This window comes from Catharus ustulatus, chromosome 6, assembly GCF_009819885.2.
Source record: "Catharus ustulatus isolate bCatUst1 chromosome 6, bCatUst1.pri.v2, whole genome shotgun sequence".
In the NCBI taxonomy this organism is placed as follows: domain Eukaryota; kingdom Metazoa; phylum Chordata; class Aves; order Passeriformes; family Turdidae; genus Catharus; species Catharus ustulatus.
In genome coordinates this window covers 22,849,673-22,866,347 of record NC_046226.1, presented here as the reverse complement: position 1 = coordinate 22,866,347, position 16,675 = coordinate 22,849,673, and the positions used below count along the sequence as shown (strand labels likewise).

The 16,675-nt window shown below is 44.7% G+C and overlaps 1 protein-coding gene across 2 annotated transcripts in view; it reads right to left on the bottom strand.

The window, feature by feature from the left end:
- The window catches only part of ANGEL1 (angel homolog 1), a 76,348-nt gene extending 60,432 nt beyond the window's left edge, over nt 1-15,916 (bottom strand). Inside the window, exon 1 of one of the 2 annotated variants that reach the window (XM_033061496.2) lies at nt 15,838-15,916. The gene's annotated coding sequence lies outside the window, so the exon portion shown is untranslated. The remainder of the gene's footprint in view (nt 1-15,837) is intronic. The other variant, XM_033061494.2, reaches the window with a different exon arrangement.
- Nucleotides 15,917-16,675: the final 759 nt, after the last annotated feature.

Here is a 16,675-nt window from a genome sequence, read left to right as displayed (position 1 = left end):
TAAAATGGAACTGAAAGTTTCTGGCTCTTCCCTAAACTGCCCCATCTTGTTTGGAAAAGAAACCCTTGGGAATTTAGTATTCAGAAGAAGTTGACTGTTCCAAGTTTTGCTTTTCAGATGTTTTATGATGATCTTCCTTCTTTTGCAGACTTAAGGAATCCAGCCAGCAAGGATCTGGCGTAGCGAGATGTTTGGGCCTCAGTTCTCTTCCCACAGTTCATCTGCAAGGCTGAATCCATTGCTAGAGGTATTGATTGCTGTGCCAAGAGAAGGGAACGGGAGTATGAGAAGTCAAAAACGAAATCTTTGATTCTCTTCACTGCATGAAACATTTCCCCCAAGCAAAATAGGACCTGGTTTTGCTCACAAATGCCCCAAAAGACCTAACATGAAAATTGAAGCCTTGTGTAAGATATGATCCGTTCTTTATCTCCAGTGTTAACATGGGTTAACTGCAAGAGTGTTTTTGTCCTCTCCACCACTGCAGCTGAAGTGATGCTGAATAACCTGGAAGACTTGGCAAGTCCTGAGAAACAATCAATCATTTTTTGATAGGTCACATTTTCCAACTAGGAAATATGTGTCCTGACTTTCCACCATGCTCTGGCCATTTCAGCAGACGATAATTACTATTCCACTAAGCTGGTTCTCACACAAGCACAAATATCATATTCCTCAGCTCTCTGTCATAGGTGTTTATTCAGGCAGATCACCAAATCTGGGTTAGGTCTCCTGCTGTGTTCACTAACACCTTTGTATTTCTAATCCTGCCAGTCTAGGCCTTCGCCTGGACTTCTGTGGTTTTGATGAAGGGATGAAGGTTCAAATTTTACTGCATTAGTCCAGCCCTCCTGGAGTGACTCACAAGTTTAGTTTCCTCTTTAGGTGTTAGACCTGTGCAGTATTGCAGCTGCTCTGGGTGGGCTTGAAAATTACTTTGAGAGAGTCTGGAATAAAGGCAAGAGGGTTTCAGCTCCCAGTTTTTGAGACTCTTGCCTCCTCACACTCTGCCTTCTGATGGCATGCTGTTATACAGGGATCTAAATGGTATCACAGCTGCAGAAACCTACCATGCAGATGGGACCAGTCCACTTCTGGAAAAGGTGTTAGAGGTCTTGCTGTGGAGAAGAGGCCACACCTATCTAGCCTCTCTTTAGGTCCTCAGGTATCCACAATATGTTTAGCTGGCTTGTCCCAGTCACACCACTCAGATCCTGGCAGCACAGCTGATATCAGCAGGATACAGTTCAGCTACCTAGAAGGATTGTCAGGTGGAAGCCTCTCCTTGTTAAGGAACTAGTAATGACTTTTAAAAAGGGAGGGAAATGCAAATTTTCATCACTTCTCTTATTAGGGCAATTTAAGTACTAAATGGAGAAGCAATATGCTCTAGAGAAGTCATTTGCTGAGAAGTCTGCCTCTGTCCCTCAAGGGACAAACCTCCCTCACAGCTGCACACGGATGTCCCCTGCCATTTCCAGGACTACACATACAACTGGTAGTGTGTCCCCACAAAAAAAAAATTAACAAGCATGTATGATTTGTGACATGAAACATGTCACATAGCATTTTAGCCTCTCAGATTTCCTCCTTGGATCAGCTGAGATGTTCAGTCTAGTCATTCAGATAACTATTGCTTCTGATTTCTCCACTTGAAATTCCCAGTCCACCAACAGAAGTTGTGTACGGATATAAGGACTTGGAAATAACAACTGACCTATGAATAATATTCATCAGTGTAAAAAAAATACTGCCATATCGTGACAAGGCATCAGCACAACAGGGAAATATGAACACCTTATTTGGGAGCTGGTGTGAACACAGAGGAAGATAACACTAGCAGTACAGCATACAAGGGAAAACAAGCCGTTCCCAGTGAGAGGAGTGGATCCAAAGGCAGCCTGGCTAACTGCCCTCAAAACCACTTTAGGAGATTCCAGTCTGCCAGTCTGAATACACTGTGAACATATAGAACGGGGCACCAAGATCAAATCAACAGATATAGCCAAAAAGAGCAAGCTGACTACATACTCAGCCCTAGGGCAGAGAACTATTACAGCAGCTGACTGCCTCGGCAAGCCCTGAGATCAAAGAACAAAGCATTATTAATTACTGCCATTATAATCATTAGCATAGTGCCCAGTAGTTCTGGTCATGGACCACTACCTTACTGTGTTAGCCAGTGTGCAAATAGAGAAGAAAAGAATGGGCCCTGCCAAAGGAATGCTGAGTTTCAATATTAAATGTGAGACAGCTACAAAAGGAATGAATGGGACAAACAAGCAATAGTGTCATATACAGAGGAAAGATGCTTGGAATCCAGATCAACAATTTGGCTACCACCAGGGCAGCCTCTCAATTACCTGGAAACAAGCAAGTACAGTAATTTCACGAATACAAGCCGCACCAATTTGACCAAAATTTTGGTGGAAACCCGGAAGTGCGGCTAATATTCCGGGGCGGCTAATACATTAACAAAATTCTAAAAGCTGCCAACACGGAAGTGAGAGCCCGCGGCAGCCCCAAGCCAAGCTGGAGCCCGGCCGGCCCCGGCAGAGGTGGGAAAGCCTGGCAGAGGCGGGGCCAGCAGTGTGGGGGGCGGGCGGCAGAGCCTGAGCCAGCAGGGCGGGGCAGGGGGGCGGCAGAGCCCGGGCCAGCAGGGCGGGGGAGCCCGGGAGAACTGGGGCTAGCAATGCAGGGGAGCATGGCAGAAGCAGTAAGGCCGGCGGGTGGGGCTGCCTGGCAGCGGGGGAAGCCCAGCAGAATCGGGGCCAGCAGCATGGGGGAGCCCGGCGGTGCGGGGGCCTGCAGTGCCGGCCAGGGCGAGGAAACGCGGCGGCGGTGCAGACGGGAGGGGGCGGCCGGCGAGCCCGGCGGCGGCAGCCCGCCGGCAGGGCTAGGGAACGCGGCGCGGTGCGGCCGGCGAGCCGGGCGGCGGCGGCGGCAGCCCGCCGGCAGGGCTAGGGAACGCGGCAGCGGGGCGGTGCTGACGGGAGAGGGGGGCCAGCGAGCCCGGCGGCGGCGGCAGTGGCTGGCCCGCCGGCAGGGTGAGTACGTAAACAGCGCAGCGGCGAGGCGGCCGGCATGCCTGCCAGCGGCGGCAGTGGCTGGCCCGCTGGCAGGGCGAGTACGTAAACAACGCAGCGGCGAGGCGGCCGGCATGCCTGCCAGCGGTGGCAGTGGCTGGCCCGCCGGCAGGGCGAGTACGTAAACGCAGCGGTGAGGCGGTGCTGACGGGAGAGGGGGGCCAGTGAGCCCGGCGGCGGCTGCAGCACCACCCGGCCGGCCCCGTCAGCAACCATGAGCGGGCCGAGCCTTCCTGGCCCCGCCCCGAGCCAGTAAAGCCCTCTATGCCGCGATCCTGTTACTAATTGGCCAATTTGTGAAAGCTGCGCACGGATTCTCGCGACGAACGAAAGTGCGGCTAATATTCGGGGTGCGGCTTATCTATTGACAAAGACAGCAACATTGTTGAGGCACCGGAAGTGCGGCTTATAATCCGTGCGGCTTGTATTCGTGAAACTACTGTAGCTTAAAGGTCTTTACAATGCACTCTGGTTATTTTAATTCACTGAGATGGTTTATACAGGTGCCAGATATCCATGGTTTGTCTCTTGAAACAGCAGCTGAAGGCATGTTTTGGTTATTCAGAGTAAAGAAAGGAGAATGCATCTCCACCCGGAAAAGGGCTGATTGAACTCTGGACACTGCAGATGCTCCATGCTTTCCCACACATGCTGCCTGTTCCAGTGCTGCCCACGAGACAGAGATCATGTGTAATGTCCCCCTGTAACCAGGGAAATTGCACTACCTGCTTTCAGAGTACGTAGTTCACATGGTTATCACCTTCTAAAAGCCACATCACCGCTGGCACTTCTTCCTCTCAAAGGAGGAAGGCTGAAAAGGCTATTCATCCTTGGGTGGTCCAGGACTGGTCTGAGGCACAGCTGGACTTGACAACTGATTCTTAAGAAAGAGGATACCAGATACTACTCGCCAACTCTGCAGGGATCAGATATGCCCCTGCACTGGAACAACTGTCCCTGTGTCACTTCTGTGTCTTTCATCACTGACAATATCCATTCTATTTTTAAAATAACAGCAATCCATGATCTTCCAAATGTTTCTAGTCAATGTTGTGACTAATAAATGGTGGTATTTTTGATCTTCCTTTAGTACAACGCCATGAAGAGCTTACAATGTTTCAGACATCAGTTAATGTAATCTCCCCATCTGTAATCTCTCATCTCCCTGTCATGGTCCATTACCCCTGTGTCACCAGTGGAGAGGATGGTGCCTCATACACAGAATGGCCTACTCAGAGCCACACAGTCAGTCAATGATGACTTTGGAATTTGAAAGGAGAAAAGACATGTCTGTCCACACTGGGACTTCCAGCTCTAGGCAGAATTCTCCCACTCCCATGTGATTCCCTTATAACCACATCTGTGAAAATGTCCTGCTTAAAGCTTCCTTTTAATCTTTCTTCTGATGTTTCCACATTCTTATTTTGCAATGGTCATGCTCACATTTTGCTCATTTTTCCAGTGCTCTCATAATCTTCTCAGATGTAATTTTTTCTCCTTTAAAAAGAGATTCCAGCCACTTCTTGGAATCCTCTGTATTTTATATATCTCTAGATCAGACTGTTAAATAGAGCCTATTCCTCAGTATCTAAATATCTTATAATCTCTTATATATTCATAATGACAATATCCCATGATGGATACAGATACTAGTTTCTGCATTTTAAAGTCAGGAAGCAGAGGCACAGAGGGACTAACTGTAACCACTAGCCAGTGCTAAGCATTCATTAAGTCAAGGACTAGAACAATGAGACAATTTCAAATTCTAGTATCACTGTTCATTTTCTAAGACTGCTTTCTGAAATTGCTAAGATGTCAATTCTTCCATCTTTTATCTGCTGTCATGAGGTTGTGTCCATGTAACAAATCTTGAACTTATAGAGTCTCATTACTCCAGGAACAACAACCAAAAGAATAACTGCACAAAAAGACACTGTACCTGTGCTTCCAAAATTTCCAGAATGAGATATCCGTAGAGCAAGTAGAAGGATAATTGCCCTAGTATTATTCTCCCCACGATGGCACACAAGGAACCAGATTTGGTTGTAAGGGCAATGCAAATTTGTGTAATAACTCTTTTGATCAAATACTCATGCTTTCCCCAAGTATAGTCTCCAGCTGGCACTGCTGGAATCAGAAAACTCAGCAAGGTGAACCAATAATCTGACCCACCAAAACATTTCTTACACTGATACAAAGGTCTGGAAAAGTATAAAAATCACAGTTTCTTCTGTAACCACTCTTTATACTGGATTTTTTTAAAATATATGTATATTGGAATAATATTCACTGTGTCTCCTTTAAAATCCTGAGTTCACCATTGACAACAATGTAGGAACTGCACCTTGGCCTATGCCATGCAATGCATCTGCACCCTTCTTTGTATGAGCAGTCCCAAAGGAAGGGCTGTATTCTCTCCTTCCTTCAGTCAAAGCCTGCAGGTACTGTCCCTAAATGATCAATTGTCTTGCCTAGACATCAGAATATCTTCAGCACAGGTACATCTTTAAGACACATCAGTGTCTTAGTTTATGGGATAAAAGTGAGAAGACAGATGGCTACCTAAGGAAGTATTTGAAGACTACATGGTCTGGTTAGATGAGTGAAAATTATTATGCATGTCTGGGAACAAGGTTATTAAAATGAGGAATGAGGAACTTTCTGAGGCTGGCAAGCATCTTGACTGGCCACCTACCCAAAAGTTCAATTAACTGCTTACCTCATGCACTTCACAAAGAAACAGAATAGCATACCAAAGGGCATTTAGTCCTCTGGTATTTCATCTCATCTCCTCAGAAATGCACCTTACAAAGAAGCAAATTGCCCTCTTGGCAGACTATGGAAGATGCCTAAGTGACCAATTTAGGCAATGTCCTAAGGTTTAGAAAGCTAATGTTGGGCAAGGTTCATGCCACCCTGAATCTTTCATTTTGATTTCTGTTCAATCAGCTTCATAATACCAAGAAATTCTAGTGCACTGGAGAATATAACCTGATGTGTGCAAATATTTACATAGCTAAGTAGTATTCTGGGCTAAGTAGTGTTCTGGACTTCTTAGCCTGGCATTAGTTCTGTGAAACTGGGAAAGAGTGAAGTATAAAAAAAAGGTTGACACAAAACAAAGTAACAACATGGAATATCTTGTCCCACTGAAAATATTAATGTTGATTTTAATGCATTTATAAATTTGGTTGGTAAGGTAACTGGTACTGGTACAATTTAGGTTTCTGTAAGGCAGATGACATTTTCTTTTTTGGTCTTTGATAAAAAAATATCACGACACAAACCAATGCTGCTCTTACTAAATAAATTCAATTCCCACTCAACTGATGCACCATTAAAAAGTAATTGTAAATGGAGGATTATCATTATATGTGACTTATTCTACTGAGCATCTCAGAAGTCTGTTTTAAGTGCAAAGCTACTCAATATCTCTATTAATTAACTCCAAGAAAAACAGAACATCCATTTGTATGACAGAAGAATTGGCAATAAAATAAATAATGATGGACATGGTAGTTATAAAGATCCACTTGGAGATCTTTTTGTAAAGTGGGCTTATCTGAACAATGCGTCTCATTACAGTCAAGTGCAAAATCACGTAACTAGAACAAGAGCTTCCAAAATGGGAGTGTCTCCAGGACTGCAGGAATCTGAAAAAATATTCTGAGATGATAAGAGGAAACCAAACACACATATCTGAAGGAAGGATGCTGATCAGCTGGAAAAGGTTCTGAAGCAAGATACCAGAATAATATGGAAGCCGTAAAATATATCCCTCTATAACAGATTGGGGATACCTAATATAGTTTGTTTACCTACATAGTTTGTTTACAGTCTCTAAGTAGATATATATAGGAAAGAGTTCTGACAGTACTTGACTCTATTGCCCTTAAGAAAAAAGGTGTATCAATATTTGGTGGTTTGAATCAGACACAAGGAAGATTTAGATAAGTTTCAACCATAAGGTCGATTATCTTGTCTGGGATGAAGAAGAAATTATGATCTTTGAGATCTTTAAGTCAAGAGAGAGCTTAAAAATATGGTCCCACTCAGCCCTTGATCATCCCTTACACAACTGATCTACAAACACTTGCTGTGAATCTGCAGTTTGAGCTACACCCAGCACAAAACAACCTATATAATCTTTATGTTCTTCAGCTGGTCACTTGTGGAATAGTGTCAAAGGGTATGGGAAAGGGGTGGGAGCTGGGTATCCTTATGCCTTATGTCCCTGTACAGGGACTCAGAATAGATGGATACTGAACTCAGGAGAACATAACACTGTCAGAAAACCGACTGATCCCCTCTCCTTCCTTGGACTTCACAGCACAGCCTCTCTCTCTAGCTTGATTAATCCCTGTCTATCCCGAACCACTGTCACGGCCCAGCCATCGCGGATGTGATGGAGGTACAAAGCAGAGCAACACCTATCTCCCTCCCTTACATACACTGCCTTACCAGAGTAGGTAACCATATTCATTAGTAAGGTCATCCAGCACAACTCTATATGCAGTAATGAGAGAGAAATTCTACAAATTCTTTCTGAATCTTTTAATAGGAGCCTCTGGAGTAAGTGAATAATGACCCTTATCTTAAGGCAGGCCCTGCATACCCATGACTGTGCACAATGTGTGTGGTGAAGAAGGTGACAGAAGTACAAAGCCTAAGACTTGTGGCTTTTCCACAGCCAGGACTTGTGCCCTTATTCATTGGGAGGACACCATGCAGCCATGGTGTCACAGGGATGCTATTGAGGAGGGCAAATATTAAAATGGCTGTATGGCAATGCATCAAATATTTGAAAGTAATACTGAGGAGATGGCAGTGCTAAAGATGTCAGCAATTCTTTACTTGTGTCAAGGGAGAATATCTGTGTATATTTGTGTGACTGTCCTCTCTGAATATATGATGAGCACATAACATGAGATTCAGGGGGGTATGTACAGGGATTTTTTTCTCTTTTTGTGTTTTATAGAACCTGACTATAACTGCCATGACTGACAATTTGAAATGACCACGCAGCCCACTGAAATGAATTTAAATGAATCTTTGCATCACTCTGATTCTGCGATTTTATTTAGGCTGGGATTTTCTTTTAGTTGCTATTGCTGCTGCTGTCACAAGCTCCAGCACACATATTCCAGTTTAGTCTTGTGGGGCACATGACACTCAAAATATGGTGTGTGGCTACAGATTTTGCCAACAAGAATCTAAGACACACATCCAGGCAAGAATCAGTCTTTCATCCCTAAGACTGGCTGTGGCAGACAACTTGACAGTTGCTGGTTCATGTGTACTTAATCCATTTACTCCTGAAAACTTTTTTAACCATCTTCCTTTCAGCTGCTCAAACTCCTGTTTTATGCTTATGCTATACACAAAGATTAAAAATCAAGTGCCCTAGACAAAAGTGTATTCTTTCTTCCAGATATATTATATTTGCATACCGAAACCAGTCCACAATTTATTAACGACAATTTATTAAATATTTTCCTGGGCTAGAAACACAGAGTTGGAAAGGCAAAGCTTAAGACATAGAGCTCATCATAATGGCTGCAGAGAAGTGGGTGGCCAGGAGTTTGGAAGTCTTTGCAGGTTCCATGCTGGTCCACAAAAGCATGAGCTATCCTCTGGTCAAAACTGCACAGGGGCTGTATCAATTTGAAAGACAAACTGACAACCTCAGTTCAACTGGTTCATGTACCACTATTCTGAGCTTAAAAGAAAAGTCATATAGAGCTGTTGAAAAGAAATCAGCTTACAAATAAAAATATGAGTCAAAAAATTCTCGTTTCAGTCAAATAGTCAAGTAAATAGAAAGTAAAGGCATGTAGACCATTTGAGACCATAAGGACTCTCAAAGATTGCTCTTGTTCTACGGCAGCCTATCTTAAGTCTTCACTGAGCTCTGTCTAATCTATGCTGACACAAAAAACAAGGATGTTTTTACTGAACCAGGTTTTGGCCATTTCTTCATTTACCAGAAACTTACAAAGTCTGATCTTTAAGTAGGACCAGCACAGACATGGGGGCTTCTTTTAAAATCCTAGCCACTCCTTTGATAGCAAACAGCTTACTGAGAACTTCTCCTTCAAAATGTATCTCCACAAATTGTGCTTCTGTTTCATGATGATTTCGTTTACCTCACATTTCTACCATATCCTTAGAAGGTGATTAGATGAGACACTGAAATCCTTCCTGAAATCCAGATATAAATACCTATTATTTTTCCATTCACTGTTAGGCAGTTACCCTGTCAAAAAGGGATTTAGATTGTTTTGACATTATTTGTTCTTAACAAATGAAGCCAGGTTGTCCTAGATAACCTTAGGTGTTTATGAATTGATTACTTGATAATTTATTCCAGTGTTCTTTCAGATATTGAGGCTAACTGACTCGCTTACAATGTCAAAGTGTGCTTTTACCCCTTTTTAAGATGGTTGCTTCCCTGCCCTCTATTTATTCTCCTTAACCTCTCCATACAAGTACTAATGCTGAGTCAGCGATTAAGTACTCTGCTCAACAGTAATCAACCAGTATCTCATGAACCACTACAAGGAATCCCATGTTAATACATTCCTGACTTTGAGCCCTGTTGTGTATTACTGGACACTGTGAGTTGCTCTGCCTTCAGAAATGTTTTTTGCTCATTTACTTCATAACAATAGTTAAGATTTTTTTTTTTCTCTAAATGTAATGGAATATGGTGTATAAAACAAGATTCTACTAATGCTAAAATTCACCAAAGCACTTTGCAATGGAATGCTTTCTGAGAAAAGGGGATGCACCCTGATTTTGCAAGTGGACTACTTTATATATGGAAGAGGGAAAGAAGTTTTAGGTGGACTGTAACATAACATAGCAGAAACAGGAAGAGATGGTTCTACCATAGATGAAATAAAACCTGCTAGTAGTTTATACAAAGAAAATCTAGGGAAGTATTTGTCTGTTGGTAAGGTTGAAGTGGTACAAACAGCACTGTCAGGCTTGCTCTGTGTCAGAAGAAAGCTGAAAATGGAATGTAACAGCAACTCAGATATCATTAAAGATTTGTGCTATAAAATTATAGTGGATATGTGTGTTTTATTTAGATTTTTATGTTTCAATTGTAATTGATGTGTTCTAATATCACAAACCAATTAATGATTAACTACACTTTTTTAAACCTTTATGACACGACACTAAAGCATGACACTTCCATGAATTACAATCCTATTACAATCCTATTGAGTCTCTTAGACTAAAGTTTTGTGGGCCTTCAAAAGCATGCACATGGGAGTGGGGATTTCTCTCCCCATGACAGACTCCTTACACTGACATTAATAGAATTCCACAGTGGTCCTGAGATTGCTCAGTATCTGTGGATATTGGAGTTGTTTAGTATTGGTGGAATTCAGAAGAGTGTATTACTTCAGGATAGAAATATCAGAAAGGGTAAAACTTACATGCCATTAAAGCTTATGATTTGAGGTGCAATGCCATATGAATCCCTGCTGCCATCAAGTCAAATGCTCTCATGAATAACATTAGAAAACAGCTGCAAACCGCCTGGTAAAGGACTTTGTTTTGTTTATGTACTGCACAGAGCTAGACTGGCCTAAGTTGTATAAGCAGACACATCACCTATATAAGCATCTCTCTTTGTACTGCCTGGAATTCCTTTCTCCATATGCTCATAAACTCTCTCTACAGTAGCTAAGAGCAGAACAATGCATGGCATCCCACTGGGCTGATTTTCTTTCCCACGTCTCAGGAAAGGTAAAACCTTTCTCTTCATTGTAACTGGTTTAATTGTATTTTCAAGCTGCTTCTTTCCTCACTCCCTCTCTCTCACTGTTTTAGCTCTTTTCACTCATGCTTTCTTTTCATCTCCTTTTTCTTTCACCTTCTTGTCTTTTCTCTGCTGTTTTCTGATCTGTCTTCAGTAAAGCCAGAGAAAGGAGATTTATATCTTCAAGCAGAGTGATCTGTAAAGCCATGACCCTGCTTACAAAATGCCTTGTCTTTCATTATCCTAAGGTTCAGAAGAACAGTGCTATCAACATGCAAAGAAAGAGGCTTTTCTAATATATTCTTGGATAGTTTCACAGGCAGCCTTGAAAATAAACATAAAGACTTAGAATTGATGTAGAAAGTACTGGAGGAAGGCTGAAGCCTTCTGGGGCTCTTCACATGACTTCTTTGAAGGCAGAGGAAGCAGCTATCCTTGTCCATATCATACAAACAAACATTCTTATAAGCAGAGAGGATCCATTTCAAAGGCTCTGTAATTGTCACTAGTGTCTGGAGTAAAAAAGCTTTGCAGAGGCTAGCTGGAGCTTGAAGCTAGCACTGAAGGCAAACCCAGGAGTCTGAATACAGAGCACCCTCTATACCACAACCAAACCTGAACCTCTGCTGAGAACTGTTCTAGATTTCAGTGACAAATAGGTGCACAGAAGCATCTCTTCATGGGCCATCTTATTATCTTGTTTGAATGTGGGAGATTCAACACCAATTAGTAGTTTGGAAGATCTGATTGCTCCAGAGATTGTATTTATAGGACTAGCTGAACAATGGCTCAGAATGGAGCCGAGCTTGACCTCTTCTTCAAAGCCAGAGTTAAGATTTCCTGTCATCTGCAGCCTAAGCTGCTCCTGGGCATCCCCTGCCATCCATCCCAGCCACAGCAGACATGTGTCTCAAATACAAGTGGTGACTGATGCTTTACAACAGATCTAAGGGGTTTTATGATACCAAAAATGCCCTAAATTGGAGAATGGGGGATGTTGAGTAGCATCTTAGGCCAGAATGTACTCTCTCATTGTGTTGTTGGTGGTGAGCTTCTGCAAGCAATACCCAACAGACTTCCCTATACTCTGAAGTGCTAGTCACTACAGGGGAATAAAAATCACTCGAGGTTAACAAGAGTGATTCAGATGTTGTAACTACAGAATTTTTTAAGCACGGCATGCGTGTAACTGCATGGAGTGGAAAGATGAGTTTCACCGTACATGTCTTTCACCACCCATGCAGGCATACCATCACACCACAAGCCAAAAGCAGCTTCCGAGTCTGCCTATGCAAGTAATTAGAAACTTTGTATGTGTAGTGCTTTTCCCTCTCTGTTTTCTACAATACCTAAACCACCATATAAATTAAAGCTAGAAAAATTGTATCTGATCCCATTTAAACTGTTCCTTTACAGTCAGTATTGAGTGGCTTCTTCCAGTCCCCAAGCACTTTTTTCCTAGCAGTTGCGTTGTGTCTCTCAGGCTTTTCTTGCATTTGGTGTGATGGAGATTGCCCATATCCACTCTGAGCAATTTAGACTTTACTTGTTTCTATATTGGTATGTATATGATTTCTTACCATCTTTCTCAAAATACTTAACAGGTAAGTTTACCCATGTCTGCATTTCGCTACACCTTACATTTGTCTCCATAAACAAATTCCATATGCTAAGGGACAACATCTGTGTTGATTTGGCCAGAAGTAGATTTAAATGTGTTGCTGACCTTATGCAACAGCTAAAGCTCCTTCTTGGAAATAGCCATAGGTGCCTATTTTCTCCCGCAAAAAGGAGCTATTGAGTTGAAAACTGTATTTTTAAGGATCTCAGAAAATCCCTTCTTCCTGACCTGAAACTGCCCTAAAATTCAGTTGGTTTACTTGGTTGTGAAAAACACTTCCTGCCATGTTGGCCAAAACCATTTCCTGCAGGTCCTCCCCTGTCTACCTCTGCCCACTGTTGGTCTCTTGTTTTATTATTAGACTGTGAACACTTTGGGGCAGAGAGCCTTTTTTTAGTATTATAGTATACAGTGATCTTGGATCGTGGGTAGGACTCCAAGGTGCTACTGGAGAAAAAGTGACCACAAAACGCAAGTGCTCTGTAACCTCATTTGGCAATTTGTAGTTCTGAATTTGGCACCTCAACAAACACTCAACAGAGCAGCAGGAAGACTTGGCTCTGGAATCATCAGTTTTACTATTAAATGTTAGTATGATTAGTTATTCCTTTGAAATCTGTGATGTGTCTAATGTCAGAAAAAGAAGACAGGTCCTATACCCTTAGGCTTTAACAATCTAAACATGATTATATAGCATGAGATTTGAAAGCCTGAGTGCATGTAGTTTGTTGAATGTCAAATGTGGAGCAGGAAACAAGGGTAACTGCAGCAGAGGCAAGTACCTTAGATAAAAGGCAGGAGAATAAAAAGATTAAAAATATTAAATTGGGAGAAGGAAAATGCAGGGTGCTTATGAACAAGCATTCCCTTCCTGTGCGGTGTGTTAAACTGCAGAATACTCTGAAACCTTACAGGACTTAATAAGAAATATTACCTGTTTCAGTTCTGGTCCCTAGAACTGAAAAGTGCTCACTTAGCTTGCCTGCTGATTGAACATATTTATTTACTGCATGAAGAGAATAACCCAACAATGACCCTTCAAGGGATGCATCACACAGATTTTAAGCATGTCCCTACCTCTAAATGCAGTGGGGAGAAATATGGTGAAACGTGCAAGTAAAAACAGAAAGAAAACTTTGTACAGAATCACTGCCTGGACTGTTTGATTTTTGAAATGCCTCCATGAGTGGGAGGCAGCCGGAGCTTCCATGGAACGAGGTAGCTCTGTGCCTGCGAGAGGAGCTCGGAGCAGCAGTGCAGCTCCCGCGGGGGCCCAAGCCCCGCACAGCCCCCGAGCCTGACCGTGCACGGCCAGCAGGCTGTGTGCTCGCTCTGAGCTCGCCCCAGCTGCTGCTCCTTGCTCCTTTGACGTGTACGTGTGTGTTACATGACTATAGAAGGAGCAATCAGTCAGCTCCCAGGAATCTTAGCAACAGCCGCGTCCCCAGAAAAGGCTTGTAGCAGCTGGAGCGGTGATGACTCAGCAGCATGGTCTCTCTGGCCTCTTACTGATCCCTGGCAAGGACTGCAGTCCAAGTTCTGGCTCCCTTGTTTGGGTCACTGCTTTCTTGCTGGCACCAGCAGATGAATTCCTGGATCCTGCTGGCCTTGGCATTCGAAAGCAACCAAAAATTAGCTGATAGCTGCAGCCAAAAAAAAAGTTTTTTGTTCTTTTTCCTTTAACGACAAATTAAAAAAAAAAATCAAAACTGAACAAAACCTGCAGAATCCTGTTAGCACACTGTAACAGGAGACAAATGGCAGAGTTCATCTGTGGCGGATGTGTAGGGGAAGATGGTCACATGCCAGGAGACCCACGTCCCTTTGCTCCCTTGGGGAATGAAACAGATGGGTGGGTTGGGGCTGGGCTGGAGACTATACAAAACATCACTAGAAGGTTTGTTTATTTTCTGTACTGAGAGTTTGAGGCTGTGGTGTTGAGTAATTCTGTTGACATTTCACCTAGTTCAAGTCACTAGTGCAATGAATCTATTTGGCCTCTAGTTGTTTTCGACTCCAAGGATGTTAATATAACAGCCTCCGTCCACCCTCCTGCAGTAATTCCATGGACGACCGAGAAAAAAATTGGGATTAAGGAGTCAGGGGTCAGGACTGCAGCGTGTTTGCACGGCGGGAGGAACCTTGTGCTGGGGCGGTGACGGGACTCGGGCTGGGTGGGCAGGGGGGCTGCAGGGTCCCCGGGCAGCGCTGCCGCCAGGAGAGGCCCTGAAGAGCCGAGGGGGGAAGAGAGCGCACAAGAAGGGGCCACAGGAGCCGGGGCGGGGGGCTGGATGTCTGGATTCTTTTGGCAGAGGGCTGCCGAGAAGCTTGCTGGTGTTGTGCCAGGCTCCAGCGAGCTGCGCTTAGTCCCTCCCTTTCACGAGCACTAAAAATTCATCCTGAAACAAAAACATCCATGTGTGTGTTTAACAATCTGCCTTCTCAGCAACACGACCGCCACCCCGGCATCGCTAGCCTCATTACTGGGAGCAGGAAATGAGTAAAACACAAATGGCTGGGGAGGAGGCTGGAGGGGCCGCCCCGCTCCCGGCCATGGGGGCTGCTGGGAGTTGCCGCGCCTTGTTGCAGATGTCGGAGACCTCAAATGTCTGCCGGAAATTACAGCTCATGTCGGGCGGGGAGACGTGCGCTTCCCCGGCTGGGGAGCGCAGCGGGAGCCCCCCTACCCCGCGCCGAGGCCGGCAACTCCGGCCCTCGCCAAACCCAGCTCGTAAATTAGCTCGACTGGAGAAAAATGCACGTAGGAAAATGTGTCAGAGCAGGAAAAGGGAAAAAAAATGAAAGAAAGAAAGAAAGAGGGAAAAAAAAAATGAGAGAAAAGACCAACCAAGCAACCTTCGGTTGGAGAGGGGCGTGGGGGGCCCGGCGGGGAGGCCACGGCAGCGGCCACCGCAGGCAGGCGGGGAGCAGTGAGGCGGGGCCCCCAGCCCCGCGCAGGCCAGCCGAGCTGCCGGGAGAGGCCGCTCCCCTTGGCTCAGCAGCCCGGAGCGCTTCCCAAATAAACACCGCAGCGCGGGCCCTGCCTCGGTTCGGGCCGGCGGAGAGCGCAGCGGGGGCCGTCGTGCCCCACACCCGCGGCAGGAGGGACACGAGTGTGCCGCCCTCAGAGCCGCAGTACTCACGGCGGCGACCGCCGGCAAAAGGCTGGGAACGTGGGAAAGTGACGGGGTGTGCGCAGCGAAAACAGGTTACAGGAGGGTATTTTTAAGTGTAGCAGAGCGTAAGAGCATTCGGATGCCCTGGGGAATGTCTGCCAGAACAGCAAGAGCAACACCGCAACTGCCTCGAACAGCAAAGAGCAGGGTGCCTCATGGTGCGATTCCAGCATTACTCACCCCAAGGATCAGGCGCTTCCCCACCCAGTTACATATGACCAGGAAATTACAGGCTGCGCTGCTCCCCGCCTGCCTGAGCGGCTGCCATATCATATGATACACACCAGAGCGGCGTGGCTGATGAAACAGCACAGCAGAGGGTGCTTAGTGAAACGCTAGTGTTTTGTGGAAAAGACGAGCTGGGCTGGATCACACTGTCGTTTGGTATCCTGAATGCATGCTCCCTCTTGCACATCTTGCCATTAATTAAAATACTGCATAAAAATGCAATCCTAATCTTTCTTACACTTGCTGCTCACTGATTTTCTTCTGGTAGACTCCACAGCCAGCCCCGTGTGGCTTAGGTGTTGTAATTCCTCTCTTACTTCACCCATCCAATTTGTGGACAAACTAATTTTCTTCACACCCAGTGTTCACAAGATCTTTGTTCCTGTAGCCATTGTACCAAGGGCTCTGCATCTCTAATCTTTATTATGATAGCATTCATATCCCAAATCAGACGTGCACCTCTCCTCCCTGCAGTACACAGCAAATGGAGCTAGAAAGGTCATCTCTGCAGCACACTGTCATGTCCCTGGCTTGAATTTATCTGCTGCTTCTTACTGAACTGAGTTTAAGGAACTTGTTACAATGAAAGTCACCTGTGCGAGACTGCGCATTCATCTTTTCCATTATGCTTCTCTCTATCCCCTCCACTAATAATGTGAGCTTTTGCTAGCCCTGCCAGTCTCCTCACACCCTTTCATGGCGTTCTCTAATACCTCTTTGCTTGCTCCACCTTTTGCAGCAGCATCTCTACTCAAGTCAGTTTTCTGCAACTAAGGTAGTCTGATCTCCT